Raw genomic sequence first — 16,370 nt, forward strand, 5'->3', positions numbered from 1 at the left:
AGACACTTCAAAAACGTATTCCTTATGATTTATTTTTCTTTGTTGCCATTTATGAATATGTTATTCAATGCGTTTCTATGGGCTATAGCAGTAAAGGCCAAATTCAATATTTGTATCAAATCATTTTTATATATACCTTAAGGGGTCCTAAACTTCAGAATCAAATAGCTAAATGATACATGGTATGACCTTCTTAAAACAATTCCATATGTTAGCTTAGTAGAAGACAGGCAGGCAAATACTCCATCCCACCAAAACAGGCTGAAATGTTCAAACAGCTCTCACACTAAAGGGGCGTAATAATACTGTTCACAATACCACAGTATTATTCCAACCTCCTAGTGTGGGAATATATATAAACTACTACTACTACTACTGGTACTACTACTACTACTACTACTGCTACTGCTACTACTGCTACTGCTACTACTGCTGCTACTACTACTACTACTGCTACTGCTACTACTGCTACTGCTACTACTGCTGCTACTACTACTACTTCTACTGCTACTACTGCTGCTGCTGCTACTACTGCTACTGCTACTACTGCTACTGCTACTACTGCTGCTACTACTACTGCTACTGCTACTACTACTACTACTACTACTACTACTGCTACTGCTACTACTGCTACTGCTACTACTGCTGCTACTACTACTACTTCTACTGCTACTACTGCTGCTGCTGCTACTACTACTAATATGAATATTACTTCTAGAACTAATACTGCTGCTATTACTACTACTACTACTACTACTACTACTACTGGGCGGCAGGTAGCCTAGTGCTCGGCACATTGGACTAGTAACCGAAACGTTGCTAGATCGAATCCCCGAGCTGACATGATAAAAATCTGTCATTCTGCCCCTGAACAAGGCAGTTAACCCACTGTTCCTAGGCCGTCATTAAAAATAATAATTTGTTCTTCACTGACTTGCCTCGTTAAATAAATATAAAATACAGGCAAATCACGTTTTTGACTGTACTGGGCCTTTAATGATGACTTATACTGTACCTATACGTCAGCATTTAATACAGCTATTGATTAGTTACTGATTTGCAGAAATATACACTGAGTGTTCAAAACATTAAGAACACCTTCCTAATATTGAGTTGGACCCCCTCCCCCTTTTGCCCTCAGAACAGCCTCAATTCATCGGGGCATGGACTCACAAGGTGTCGAAAGCGTTCCACAGGGCTGCTGGCCCATGTTGACTCCAATTCTTCCCACAATTGTGTCAAGTTGGCTGGATGACCTTTGTGTGGTGGACCATTCTTGATACACACAAACTGTTGAGCATTAAAAACGGCATTATATATAGTATTATATACATTATATATAACAGTATATACAGTATTATATACATTATAATATACAGCATTATATACAGAATTATATATAACATTATATATGGTATTATATACATTATAATATACAGTATTATATACAGCATTATATATAACATTATATGTAGTATTATATACATTATAATATACAGCATTATATACAGAATTATATATAACATTATATATAGTATTATATACATTATAATATACAGTCTTATATATAACATTATATGTAGTATTATATACATTATAATATACAGCATTATATACAGAATTATATATAACATTATATATAACATTATATATAGGTTACTATACAGTATTATATACAGCGTTATATATAACATTATATGTAGTATTATATACATTATAATATACAGCATTATATATAACATTATATATAATTTTATATACAGCATTATATACAGCACAGTATTATATACAGTATATACAGCAGTATACACAGTGTTATATGCAGCATTATATACAGTATTATATACAGTATCGTACACAGTATTATAAACATGAATATATATACAGCACAATATACAGTATTATATACAAAATTATATACAGTGTTATATACAGTATTATATGCAGCACTATATGCAGTTTAATATACAGTATATAAAGTATTATATGTAGCATTATATACAGTATTACATACAGCATTACATAACATAATATACAGCATATACAGTATTAGTTACAGTATTAAATATAACATTATATACAGTATTATATACAGCATATACAGTATTATATACAGTATTATACAGGCTGTATCACAATCGGCCGTGATTGGGAATCCCATAGGGCAACGCACAACTGGCCCAGAGTCGTTCAGGGTTGGCCGGTGGAGGCTGTCATTGGGAATCCCATAGGGCAACGCACAACTGGCCCAGAGTCGTTCAGGGTTGGAGGCTGTCATTGGGAATCCCATAGGGCAACGCACAACTGGCCCAGAGTCGTTCAGGGTTGGCCGGTGGAGGCTGTCATTGGGAATCCCATAGGGCAACGCACAACTGGCCCAGAGTCGTTCAGGGTTGGAGGCTGTCATTGGGAATCCCATAGGGCAACGCACAACTGGCCCAGAGTCGTTCAGGGTTAGAGGCTGTCATTGGGAATCCCATAGGGCAACGCACAACTGGCCCAGAGTCGTTCAGGGTTGGAGGCTGTCATTGGGAATCCCATAGGGCAACGCACAACTGGCCCAGAGTCGTTCAGGGTTGGAGGCTGTCATTGGGAATCCCATAGGGCAACGCACAACTGGCCCAGAGTCGTTCAGGGTTGGAGGCTGTCATTGGGAATCCCATAGGGCAACGCACAACTGGCCCAGAGTCGTTCAGGGTTGGAGGCTGTCATTGGGAATCCCATAGGGCAACGCACAACTGGCCCAGAGTCGTTCAGGGTTGGAGGCTGTCATTGGGAATCCCATAGGGCAACGCACAACTGGCCCAGAGTCGTTCAGGGTTGGAGGCTGTCATTGGGAATCCCATAGGGCAACGCACAACTGGCCCAGAGTCGTTCAGGGTTGGCCGGTGGAGGCTGTCATTGGGAATCCCATAGGGCAACGCACAACTGGCCCAGAGTCGTTCAGGGTTGGAGGCTGTCATTGGGAATCCCATAGGGCAACGCACAACTGGCCCAGAGTCGTTCAGGGTTGGAGGCTGTCATTGGGAATCCCATAGGGCAACGCACAACTGGCCCAGAGTCGTTCAGGGTTGGAGGCTGTCATTGGGAATCCCATAGGGCAACGCACAACTGGCCCAGAGTCGTTCAGGGTTGGAGGCTGTCATTGGGAATCCCATAGGGCAACGCACAACTGGCCCAGAGTCGTTCAGGGTTGGAGGCTGTCATTGGGAATCCCATAGGGCAACGCACAACTGGCCCAGAGTCGTTCAGGGTTGGAGGCTGTCATTGGGAATCCCATAGGGCAACGCACAACTGGCCCAGAGTCGTTCAGGGTTGGAGGCTGTCATTGGGAATCCCATAGGGCAACGCACAACTGGCCCAGAGTCGTTCAGGGTTGGAGGCTGTCATTGGGAATCCCATAGGGCAACGCACAACTGGCCCAGAGTCGTTCAGGGTTGGAGGCTGTCATTGGGAATCCCATAGGGCAACGCACAACTGGCCCAGAGTCGTTCAGGGTTGGAGGCTGTCATTGGGAATCCCATAGGGCAACGCACAACTGGCCCAGAGTCGTTCAGGGTTGGAGGCTGTCATTGGGAATCCCATAGGGCAACGCACAACTGGCCCAGAGTCGTTCAGTGTTGGAGGCTGTCATTGGGAATCCCATAGGGCAACGCACAACTGGCCCAGAGTCGTTCAGGGTTGGAGGCTGTCATTGGGAATCCCATAGGGCAACGCACAACTGGCCCAGAGTCGTTCAGGGTTGGAGGCTGTCATTGGGAATCCCATAGGGCAACGCACAACTGGCCCAGAGTCGTTCAGGGTTGGAGGCTGTCATTGGGAATCCCATAGGGCAACGCACAACTGGCCCAGAGTCGTTCAGGGTTGGAGGCTGTCATTGGGAATCCCATAGGGCAACGCACAACTGGCCCAGAGTCGTTCAGGGTTGGAGGCTGTCATTGGGAATCCCATAGGGCAACGCACAACTGGCCCAGAGTCGTTCAGGGTTGGAGGCTGTCATTGGGAATCCCATAGGGCAACGCACAACTGGCCCAGAGTCGTTCAGGGTTGGAGGCTGTCATTGGGAATCCCATAGGGCAACGCACAACTGGCCCAGAGTCGTTCAGGGTTGGAGGCTGTCATTGGGAATCCCATAGGGCAACGCACAACTGGCCCAGAGTCGTTCAGGGTTGGAGGCTGTCATTGGGAATCCCATAGGGCAACGCACAACTGGCCCAGAGTCGTTCAGGGTTGGAGGCTGTCATTGGGAATCCCATAGGGCAACGCACAACTGGCCCAGAGTCGTTCAGGGTTGGAGGCTGTCATTGGGAATCCCATAGGGCAACGCACAACTGGCCCAGAGTCGTTCAGGGTTGGAGGCTGTCATTGGGAATCCCATAGGGCAACGCACAACTGGCCCAGAGTCGTTCAGGGTTGGAGGCTGTCATTGGGAATCCCATAGGGCAACGCACAACTGGCCCAGAGTCGTTCAGGGTTGGAGGCTGTCATTGGGAATCCCATAGGGCAACGCACAACTGGCCCAGAGTCGTTCAGGGTTGGAGGCTGTCATTGGGAATCCCATAGGGCAACGCACAACTGGCCCAGAGTCGTTCAGGGTTGGAGGCTGTCATTGGGAATCCCATAGGGCAACGCACAACTGGCCCAGAGTCGTTCAGGGTTGGAGGCTGTCATTGGGAATCCCATAGGGCAACGCACAACTGGCCCAGAGTCGTTCAGGGTTGGAGGCTGTCATTGGGAATCCCATAGGGCAACGCACAACTGGCCCAGAGTCGTTCAGGGTTGGAGGCTGTCATTGGGAATCCCATAGGGCAACGCACAACTGGCCCAGAGTCGTTCAGGGTTGGAGGCTGTCATTGGGAATCCCATAGGGCAACGCACAACTGGCCCAGAGTCGTTCAGGGTTGGAGGCTGTCATTGGGAATCCCATAGGGCAACGCACAACTGGCCCAGAGTCGTTCAGGGTTGGAGGCTGTCATTGTAAATAAGAATTTGTTCTTAACTTACTTGCCTGGTTAAATAAAGGTTAAATAAAAAAAATTCTGTTAAATTATATACAGCATTTATATACAATATCATATACAGTATTATATACAGCATATACAGTATTATATACAGTATTATATACAGCATTTATATACAATATCATATACAGTATTATATACAGCATATACAGTATTATATACAGTATTATATACAGCATTTATATACAATATCATATACAGTATTATATACAGCATATACAGTATTATATACAGTATTATATACCGTCCTCTTCATTAGAACAACCAGTCAGAGCCTCAGCTCTCAGGCCGGCCTGCGTCCTCTTCATTCTAGATACTGTATATATACAGCATTAGATACAGTATTATATACAGTATTATATACAGCATTAGATACAGTATTATATACAGTATTAGCTACAGTATTATATACAGCATTAGATACTGTATATATACAGCATTAGATACAGTATTATATACAGCATTAGATACAGTATTATATACAGTATTATATACAGCATTAGCTACAGTATTATATACAGCATTAGATACAGTATTACATACAGCATTAGATACAGTATATATACAGCATTAGATACAGTATTATATACAGTATTACATACAGCATTAGATACTGTATATATACAGTATATACAGCATTAAATACATTTTTATATACAGAACAGAACATAGCCTCTCTCTCTGCAGACAGAACCAGCATTATATAACAGAGTAATTAAACCTTAGGAGACTTTTAGTTCACTGACTGTCATCTCTGTACAACAGCCCTGCACATGCAGTTAGATCATTGTTTATTAAATCACTGGTTGTTCTAATGAAGAGGACGTAGGCAGGGCAGAGAGCTGAGGCTCTGACTGGTTGTTCAAATGAAGAGCTCTGGACTCAGGTAAACAGGATACAGCCGGGTCAGGCAGAGCGCTGAGGCTCTGACTGGTTGTTCAAATGAAGAGCTCTGGACTCAGGTCAACAGGATACAGCCGGGTCAGGCAGAGAGCTGAGGCTCTGACTGGTTGTATTAATGAAGAGCTCTGGACTCAGGTCAATAGGATACAGCCGGGTCAGGCAGAGCGCTGAGGCTCTGACTGGTTGTTCAAATGAAGAGCTCTGGACTCAGGTAAACAGGATACAGCCGGGTCAGGCAGAGAGCTGAGGCTCTGACTGGTTGTATTAATGAAGAGCTCTGGACTCAGGTCAATAGGATACAGCCGGGTCAGGCAGAGCGCTGAGGCTCTGACTGGTTGTTCAAATGAAGAGCTCTGGACTCAGGTCAACAGGATACAGCCAGGTCAGGCAGAGAGCTGAGGCTCTGACTGGTTGTATTAATGAAGAGCTCTGGACTCAGGTAAACAGGATACAGCCGGGTCAGGCAGAGAGCTGAGGCTCTGACTGGTTGTTCTATGAAGAGGACGTAGGCAGGGCAGAGAGCTGAGGCTCTGACTGGTTGTTCTAATGAAGAGGACGTAGGCAGGGCAGAGAGCTGAGGCTCTGACTGGTTGTTCTAATGAAGAGGACGCAGGCCGGCCTGAGAGCTGAGGCTCTGACTGGTCTCTACTCTATTTCCTTGAAGTCTCCAGTCCCACAGAATCCCTCCTTAGATAAACAAGAAAAAGATCCAGGGAACAGGGGTGAACACAAATGTTTTCCTTCGCCTTCAAAGAAAGGGAGCTGTGTTGGAGGGGGAGGAGAGGGGAGGAGGGGTGAGTAACAGTGGGAGGAGGAGGAGGAACAGGGGGAGGGGAGCCCTGGTGCCACGGCCACTGAATCAGGCCTGAATTCATTAGAGACATTCTCTTTAAAAGTGTGCCAAACCGTTGGCCAAGAGCACAATAATGTCCCTCAATGCTTTCCATCTGCGCAGCAAAAAAGGGCCATGTCTGCACATGCTGAGTGTATAAATGTATGGTCATCATAAAACGTCTCCTACCGAGAATGACTGGGCCTATTGACTAGTATCAATGGCCCAACATCAGTAAAAAGACCTGGAGGAAACATGTCATCAATGTCCCAACATCCGAAAAGAGACCTGGAGGAAACATGTCATCAATGGCCCAACATCCGAAAAGAGACCTGGAGGAAACATGTCATCAATGGCCCAACATCCGAAAAGAGACCTGGAGGAAACATGTCATCAATGGCCCAACATCAGAAAAGAGACCTGGAGGAAACATGTCATCAATGGCCCAACATCAGAAAAGAGACCTGGAGGAAACATGTCATCAATGGCCCAACATCAGAAAAGAGACCTGGAGGAAACATGTCATCAATGGCCCAACATCAGAAAAGAGACCTGGAGGAAACATGTCATCAATGCCCCAATGGCCCGACTCCATTACCCGCAGTATTAGACTTAAAACGAATCACCCAGCGATCATACACTGTTTACCAGGGGGCAGGGCTACCGACGTTAAGGCTAATCTGAAGATGGTGCTGGCTAAAGCTAAAACTGGCGAGTGTAGAGAGTATAGAGATATTGTTATCCACGTCGGCACCAACGATGTCAGGATGAAACAGTCAGAGGTCACCAAGCGCAACATAGCTTCAGCGTGTAAATCAGCTAGAAAGATGTGTCGGCATCGAGTAATTGTCTCTGGCCCCCTCCCAGTTAGGGGGAGTGATGAGCTCTACAGCAGAGTCTCACAACTCAATCGCTGGTTGAAAACTGTTTTCTGCCCCTCCGAAAAGATAGAATTTGTAGATAATTGGCCCTCTTTCTGGGACTCACCCACAAACAGGACCAAGCCTGACCTGCTGAGGAGTGACGGACTCCATCCTAGCTGGAGGGGTGCTCTCATCTTATCTACCAACATAGACAGGGCTCTAACTCCTCTAGCTCCACAATGAAATAGGGTGCAGGCCAGGCAGCAGGCTGTTAGCCAACCTGTCAGCTTAGTGGACTCTGCCACTAGCATAGTCAGTGTAGTCAGCTCAGCTATCCCCATTGAGACCGTGTCTGTGCCTCGACCTAGGTTGGGCAAAACTAAACATGGCGGTGTTCGCCTTAGCAATCTCACTAGGATAAAGACCTCCTCCATTCCTGCCATTATTGAAAGAGATCGTGATACCTCACATCTCAAAATAGGGCTACTTAATGTTAGATCCCTCACTTCAAAGGCAGTTATAGTCAATGAACTAATCACTGATCATAATCTTGATGTGATTGGCCTGACTGAAACATGGCTTAAGCCTGATGAATTTACTGTGTTAAACGAGGCCTCACCTCCTGGTTACACTAGTGACCATATCCCCGTGCATCCCGCAAAGGCGGAGGTGTTGCTAACATTTACGAGACGGCATTAGCAACACTTTTGCAGTTCTTTAAAAAAACGCTTTAGAAAGGATCACCTAGACATACAGTTGTGGACAAAAGTTTTGAGAATGACATAAATATTAATTTTCACAAAGTTTGCTGCTTCAGTGTCTTTAGATATTTTTGTCAGATGTTACTATGGAATACTGAAGTATAATTATAAGCATTTCATAAGTGTCAAAGGCTTTTATTGACAATTATATATATATATTTGCAGTGTTGACCCTTCTTTTTCAAGACCTCTGCAATCTGCCCTGGCATGCTGTCAATCAACTTCTGGTCCACATCCTGACTGATGGCAGCCCATTCTTGCATAATCAATGCTTGGAGTTTGTCAGAATTTGTGGGGCTTTTGTTTGTCCACCCGCCTCTTGAGGATTGACCACAAGTTCTCAATGGGATTAAGGTCTGGGGAGTTGCCTGGCCATGGACCCAAAATATCGATGTTTTGTTCCCCGAGCCACTTAGTTATCACTTTTGCCTTATGGCAAGGTGCTCCATCATGCTGGAAAAGGCATTGTTCGTCACCAAACTGTTCCTGGGTGGTTGGGAGAAGTTGCTCTCGGAAGATGTGTTGGTACCATTCTTTATTCATGGCTGTGTTCTTAGGCAAAATTGTGAGTGAGCCCACTCCCTTGGCTGAGAAGCAACCCCACACATGAATGATCTCAGGATGCTTTACTGTTGGCATGACACAGGACTGATTGTAGCGCTCACCTTGTCTTCTCCGGACAAGCTTTTTTCCGGATGCCCCAAACAATCGTAAAGGAAAGGGGATTCATCAGAGAAAATGACTTTACCCCAGTCCTCAGCAGTCCAATCCCTGTACCTTTTGCAGAATATCAGTCTGTCCCTGATGCAATCTTACTGGCAGCAATATCCTTGCCTGTGAAGGCCTTTTTGTGAAAAGCAATGATGACGGCATGTGTTTCCTTGCAGGTAACCATGGTTGAAAGAGGAAGAACAATGATTCCAAGCACCACCCTCCTTTTGAAGCTTCCAGTCTGTTATTCGAACTCAATCAGCATGACAGAGTGCTCTCCAGCCTTGTCCTCGTCAACACTCACACCTGTGTTAACGAGAGAATCACTTACATGATGTCAGCTGGCCCTTTGTGGCAGGGCTGAAATGTAGTGGAAATGTTTTTGGGGGAGATTCAGTTAATTTGCATGGAATAGAGGGACTTTGCAAAATAATTGCAATTCATCTGATCACTCGTCATAACATTCTGGAGTATATACAAATTGCCATCATATAAACTGAGGCAGCAGACTTTGTGAAAATGTATATTTGTGTCATTCTCAAAACTTTTGGCCACGACTGTACTGAGCAGCTCATGTTAAACTTATCTCTTGGCATTATCTCAGCCAATCATGGCTAGCAGGAAGGTTCCTGCCTTTTTCCGTGCCTGAACCAACTAAGCTCGTAATTTAACAATTGTATTTGTATTTACAGATGGCATACACGTGTGTTATTAAGTCACATGAAAGTTCACATTTTCCAGAAGGCATTTCCGCCCCAAAAAAGCATTTTGATAAAAAATGTAAGTTTAAGTTCAAATGGTTCTCTTGTGAAGTAGTGACACGCGACATACTCCTAGTTACCTGAATTAGGCCACATCTACACACACACAGTCAATACCGCTGTTCTATTATATATTTATTCTACTGTGTGACCAAGACACGACCCACTTTATTTCTATATTATTACTATAAATAATACCTTTTGTATTACTATTTAATTCGTTTTTACTCTTAATTTTGTTAAAATTGATATTGATAAGTGTACTGCATTGCTGAGGGAGCACAGCATTTCACTGCATCTTTTATACCTGCTGTAAACTGTGTATGTACAATTTAAATGGATTTAGTAGTAGTAGTAGTAGTAGTAGTAGTAGCAGTAGTACTAATAGTAGTAGTAGTAGTAGTAGCAATAATAGTAGTAGTAGTAGTAGTAGCAGTAGTAATAATAGTAGTACTAGTAGTAGTAGTAGCATTAGCGGTAGCAGTAGTAATAATAGTAGTAGTAACAGTAGTAGCAGTAGTAATAATAGTAGTAGTAGTAGTAGTAGCAGTAGTAATAATAGTAGTAGTAGTAGTAGTAGCAGTAGTAATAATAGTAGCAGTAGTAGCAGTAGCAGTAGTGATAATAGTAGTAGTAGTAGTAGTAGTAGTAGCAGTAGTAATAATAGTAGTAGTAGTAGTAGCAGTAGCAATAATAGTAGTAGTAGTAGCAGTAGTAATAATAGTAGTAGTAGTAGTAGTAGTAGTAATAGTAGTAGTACTAATAGTAATAGTACAGACTCAATGTGCAGGAGTACCAGGTAATAACATGGCTATATACAGGGAGTACCAGGTAATAACATGGCTATATACAGGGAGTACCAGGTAATAACATGACTATATACAAGGAGTACCAGGTAATGACATGTCTATATACAAGGAGTAGCAGGTAGTTAATTGAGGTAATTCAGTACGTAGGTAGGTGTAAAAGTGACTAGCCTTTCAGTGATACCCATCCCGGATCCGGGAGCATCCTCATCAAAAAAGCTGACTAGCATAGCCTAGCCTAACGGGACAGGGATATCATATAATATAATTTTCATGAAATCACAAGTCCAATACAGCAAATGAAAGATAAACATCTTGTGAATCCAGCCATCATTTCCGATTTTTAAAATGTTTTACAGCGAAAACACAATATGTATTTCTATTAGCTAACCACAATAGCCAAAGACTCAACCGCATATTTTCACCATGTTTCTACCGCATAGGTAGCTATCACAAAACCAACCAAATAGAGATATAATTAGTCACTAACCAAGAAACAACTTCATCAGATGACAGTCTTATAACATGTTATAGAATACATTCATGTTTTGTTCGAAAAATGTGCATATTTGAGGTATAAATCATAGTTTTACATTGCAGCTACCATCACAAATAGCACCGAAGCAGCCAGAATAATTACAGAGAGCAACGTGAAATACATAAATACTCATCATAAAACATTATGAAAAATACATGGTGTACAGCAAATGAAAGATAAACATCTTGTGAATCCAGCCAATATTTCCGATTTTTTAAGTGTTTTACAGCGAAAACACAATATAGAATTATATTAGCTTACCACAATAGCCAAACACACAAATGCATTTATTCACCGCAAAAGGTAGCTATCGCAAAAACCAGAAAAAGATATAAAATTAATCACTAACCTTGACCAACTTCATCAGATGACAGTCATATAACATCAGGTTATACAATACACTTATGTTTTGTTCGAAAATGTGCATATTTAGAGCTGCAAACCGTGGTTATACATTGTGAATATGTAGCATCGATTCACCAGAATGTCCGGAGCTATTTTGGACACTCACCTAATCTGACCAAAGAACTCATCATAAACTTTACATAAAAATACTTGTTGTATGGCAAATGAAAGATACACTGGTTCTTAATGCAACCGCCGTGTTAGATTTTTTAAAAGAACTTTACCATAACAAACAGCTTGCGTTATTGCGAGACAGCGCTCCCAAAACGGCAGAGAATAGGAATCAACATTTTCCACAGAAATACGAATAACATCATAAATTGTTCTTACTTTTGCTGAGCTTCCATCAGAATCTTGTACAAGGAGTCCTTGGTCCAGAATAAATCGTTGTTTGGTTTTAGAATGTCCATTTCTTCTGTCGAATTAGCAACCTTAGCTAGCCATGTGGCGCGAACATGCCCATCTTCTCTTGACGCAAAGAACGGAAAATTCCAAAAGTCCCAATAAACGTTGAATAAACTGATAAAACTCGGTTGAAAAAACCTACTTTATGATGTTATTATCACATGTATCAAATAAAATCAGAGCCAGAGATATCCGCCGTGTATACCGAACGCTTATCAGAAGACAATGTCGACGTACTTCGCGCGCCAGAGAAGACAAAGAAATTTCCAGACCTGTCACTCCAAAAGCTCTTGTTCGGCCTCAGATCAAGCTAGACACCCCATTCCACCTTCCACTGCCTGTTGACATCTAGTGGAAGGCGTATGAAGTGCATGCATATCGATAAATATAAGGCAATTGAATAGGCAGGCCCTGGAACAGAGCATCGTTTTCAGATTTTTCACTTTCTGTATGGAAGTTTGCTGCAAAATGAGTTCTGTTTTACTCACAGATATAATTCAAACAGTTTTAGAAACTTGAGAGTGTTTTCTATCCAATAGTAATAATAATATGCATATTGTATGATCTAGAATAGAGTGCGAGGCAGTTTAATTTGGGCACAATTTTTTCCAAAGTGAAAACAGCGCCCCCCTATTGACAAGAAGCTAGACAATCAGGATAGATAATAAACAGAGTAACAGCATTGTTGGTAGTTGAAGTAATATGTACATTTAGGTAAGTAGGTAAATAGTCTGGTAGTCATGTGATGAACTGTTCAGCAGTCTAATGGCTAGGAGGTCAATGTAAACAGTTTGGTAGTCATGTGATGAACTGTTCAGCAGTCTAATGGCTAGGAGGTCAATGTAAATAGTCTGGTAGTCATGTGATGAACTGTTCAGCAGTCTAATGGCTAGGAGGTCAATGTAAATAGTCTGGTAGCCATGTGATGAACTGTTCAGCAGTCTAATGGCTAGGAGGTCAATGTATATAGTCTGGTAGTCATGTGATGAACTGTTCAGCATTCTAATGGCTAGGAGGTCAATGTAAATAGTCTGGTAGCCATGTGATGAACTGTTCAGCAGTCTAATGGCTAGGAGGTCAATGTAAATAGTCTGGTAGTCATGTGATGAACTGTTCAGCAGTCTAATGGCTAGGAGGTCAATGTAAACAGTCTGGTAGTCATGTGATGAACTGTTCAGCAGTCTAATGGCTAGGAGGTCAATGTAAATAGTCTGGTAGTCATGTGATGAACTGTTCAGCAGTCTAATGGCTAGGGGGTCAATGTAAACAGTCTGGTAGCCATGTGATGAACTGTTCAGCAGTCTAATGGCTAGGAGGTCATGTAATAGTCTGGTAGCCATGTGATGAACTTCAGCAGTCTAATGGCTAGGAGGTCAATGTAAACAGTCTGGTAGTCATGTGATGAACTGTTCAGCAGTCTAATGGCTAGGAGGTCAATGTAAATAGTCTGGTAGTCATGTGATGAACTGTTCAGCAGTCTAATGGCTAGGAGGGCCAATGTAACTAGTCTGGTAGTCCATGTGATGAACTGTTCAGCGGTCTAATGGCTAGGAGGTCAATGTAAATAGTCTGGTAGTCATGTGATGAACTGTTCAGCGGTCTAATGGCTAGGAGGTCAATGTAAACAGTCTGGTAGCCATGTGATGAACTGTTCAGCAGTCTAATGGCTAGGAGGTCAATGTAAATAGTCTGGTTAGTCATGTGATGAACTGTTCAGCAGTCTAATGGCTAGGAGGTCAATGTAAACAGTCTGGTAGTCATGTGATGAACTGTTCAGCAGTTTAATGGCTAGGAGGTCAATGTAAATAGTCTGGTAGTCATGTGATGAATTGTTCAGCAGTCTAATGGCTATGAGGTCAATGTAAATAGTCTGGTAGTCATGTGATGAACTGTTCAGCAGTCTAATGGCTAGGAGGTCAATGTAAATATTCTGGTAGTCATGTGATGAACTGTTCAGCTGTCTAATGGCTAGGAGGTCAATGTAAATAGTCTGTCGTCCATGGTGATGAACATGTTCAGCAGATCGTAATACGGGGTGGGGCGAATGGGCGGGGAGGGATGATACAAGATTGTGTAAAGCAGAGATATCTGGATACATAGGTTGCACAAGTGGAGTAGAAGTAGGGAACTGTTACAAAAGGGAGGACGTCTGGGCTGGACTACAAGGAGGGTCAATGGTACACCAAAGGGGTAAGGCATGTGTGTCAGAGGCATGGAGATAGATTGGAGTTGGACATCGTTCAGCACAGGTCGTGAATGGTGCGTGAAGGGTGAAAGGGTGACGATAATGTAAACAGAAAGGTCAGATGGTAAGTACATAGTGAATAGGGAGCTGTCAGGCATATGGGCCCTAAAATGGCGGAAGGAGTGTCGGAATGTAACATAAAAAGGGGGGGTGGGGATACTGGGGTGGGTCGGGGGGTCATGGGGTTAGAAGGGTGTGAGAACACGTGGGGGTTGCAGAGGACCAGTCTAAGGTGATGGGCAATAGGATGTGGGATGTTGCGAGCATGTAGAAGAGGGAAGGGGGTAGGTCATGGGTGAGTCATGGATGTGGACTGTTTCAGAGGGCATATCTAATGGCTAGAGGTGGCAAATATAACAGAATGTAAGGGATAGGGTGGCCTTGGTAAGGGTCAGGTGTGAAATGAGATGAAACTGGAAAGTATAATAAAAGATGAGGGCATGCAGTCTAATGGCAAGTAGAGGTCATGTATATCCTGGTAGTCATGTGATGAACTGTTCAGCAGTCTAATGGCTAGGAGGTCATGTAAATTCTGGTAGTCATGTGATGAACTGTTCAGCAGTCTAATGGCTAGGAGGTCAATGTAAATAGTCTGGTAGTCTGTGATGAACTGTTCAGCAGTCTAATGGCTAGAGGTCCATGTAAATAGTCTGGTATCCATGTGATGAACTGTTCAGCAGTCTAATGGCTAGGAGGTCAATGTAAATGTCTGGTAGTCATGTGATGAACTGTTCAGCAGTCTATGGCTAGGAGGTCAATGTAAATAGTCTGGTAGTCATGTGATGAACTGTTCAGCAGTCTAATGGCTAGGAGGTCAATGTAATAGCTGGTAGTCATGTGATGAACTGTTCAGCAGTCTAATGGCTAGGAGGTCAATGTAAATAGTCTGGTAGTCATGTGATGAACTGTTCAGCAGTCTAATGGCTAGGAGGTCAATGTAAAAGTCTGGTAGTCATGTGATGAACTGTTCAGCAGTCTAATGGCTAGGAGGTCAATGTAAACAGTCTTGGTATTCATGTGATGAACTGTTCAGCAGTCTAATGGCTAGGAGGTCAATGTAAATAGTCTGGTATTCATGTGATGAACTGTTCAGAAGTCTAATGGCTAGGAGGTCAATGTAAATAGTCTGGTATATGTGATGAACTGTTCAGCAGTCTAATGGCTAGGAGGTCAATGTAAAAGTCTGGTAGTCATGTGATGAACTGTTCAGCAGTCTAATGGCTAGAGGTCAATGTAAATAGTCTGGTAGTCATGTGATGAACTGTTTCAGCAGTCTAATGGCTAGGAGGTCAATGTAAATAGTCTGGTAGTCATGTGATGAACTGTTCAGCAGTCTAATGGCTAGGGTCAATGTAAATAGTCTGGTAGTCATGTGATGAACTGTTCAGCAGTCTAATGGCTAGGAGGTCAATGTAATAGTCTGGTAGTCATGTGATGAACTGTTCAGCAGTCTATAGGCTAGGAGGTCAATGTAAAAGTCTGGTAGTCATGTGATGAACTGTTCAGCAGTCTAATGCTAGAGGTCAATGTAAAAGTCTGGTAGTCTGTGATGAACTGTTCAGCAGTCTAATGGCTAGGAGGTCAATGTAAATAGTCTGGTAGTCATGTGATGAACTGTTCAGCAGTCTAATGGCTAGGAGGTCAATGTAAATAGTCTGGTAGTCATGTGATGACTGTTCAGCAGTCTAATGGCTAGGAGGTCAATGTAAATATTCTGGTAGTCATGTGATGAACTGTTCAGCAGTCTAATGGCTAGGAGGTCAATGTAAATATTCTGGTAGTCATGTGATGAACTGTTCAGCAGTCTAATGGCTAGGAGGTCAATGTAAATAGTCTGGTAGTCATGTGATGAACTGTTCAGCAGTCTAATGGCTAGGAGGTCCATGTGATGAACTGTTCAGCGGTCTAATGGCTAGGAGGTCAATGTAAATAGTCTGGTAGTCATGTGATGAACTGTTCAGCAGTCTAATGGCTAGGAGGTCAATGTAAATAGTCTGGTAGTCATGTGATGAACTGTTCAGCAGTCTAATGGCTAGGAGGTCATGTAAACAGTCTGTTAGTCATGTGATGAACTGTTCAGCAGTCTAATGGCTAGGAGGTCAATGTAAAGTCTGGTAGA

General features: G+C 43.0%; 1 protein-coding gene across 1 annotated transcript in view; it reads left to right on the forward strand.

The window, feature by feature from the left end:
• Positions 1-16,370, forward strand: part of LOC120027941 (solute carrier family 22 member 13-like) — a 65,201-nt gene that overhangs the window by 2,856 nt on the left and 45,975 nt on the right. The window lies entirely within an intron of this gene.

The sequence above is a fragment of the Salvelinus namaycush genome, chromosome 33 (genome assembly GCF_016432855.1).
Source record: "Salvelinus namaycush isolate Seneca chromosome 33, SaNama_1.0, whole genome shotgun sequence".
Classification (NCBI taxonomy): domain Eukaryota; kingdom Metazoa; phylum Chordata; class Actinopteri; order Salmoniformes; family Salmonidae; genus Salvelinus; species Salvelinus namaycush.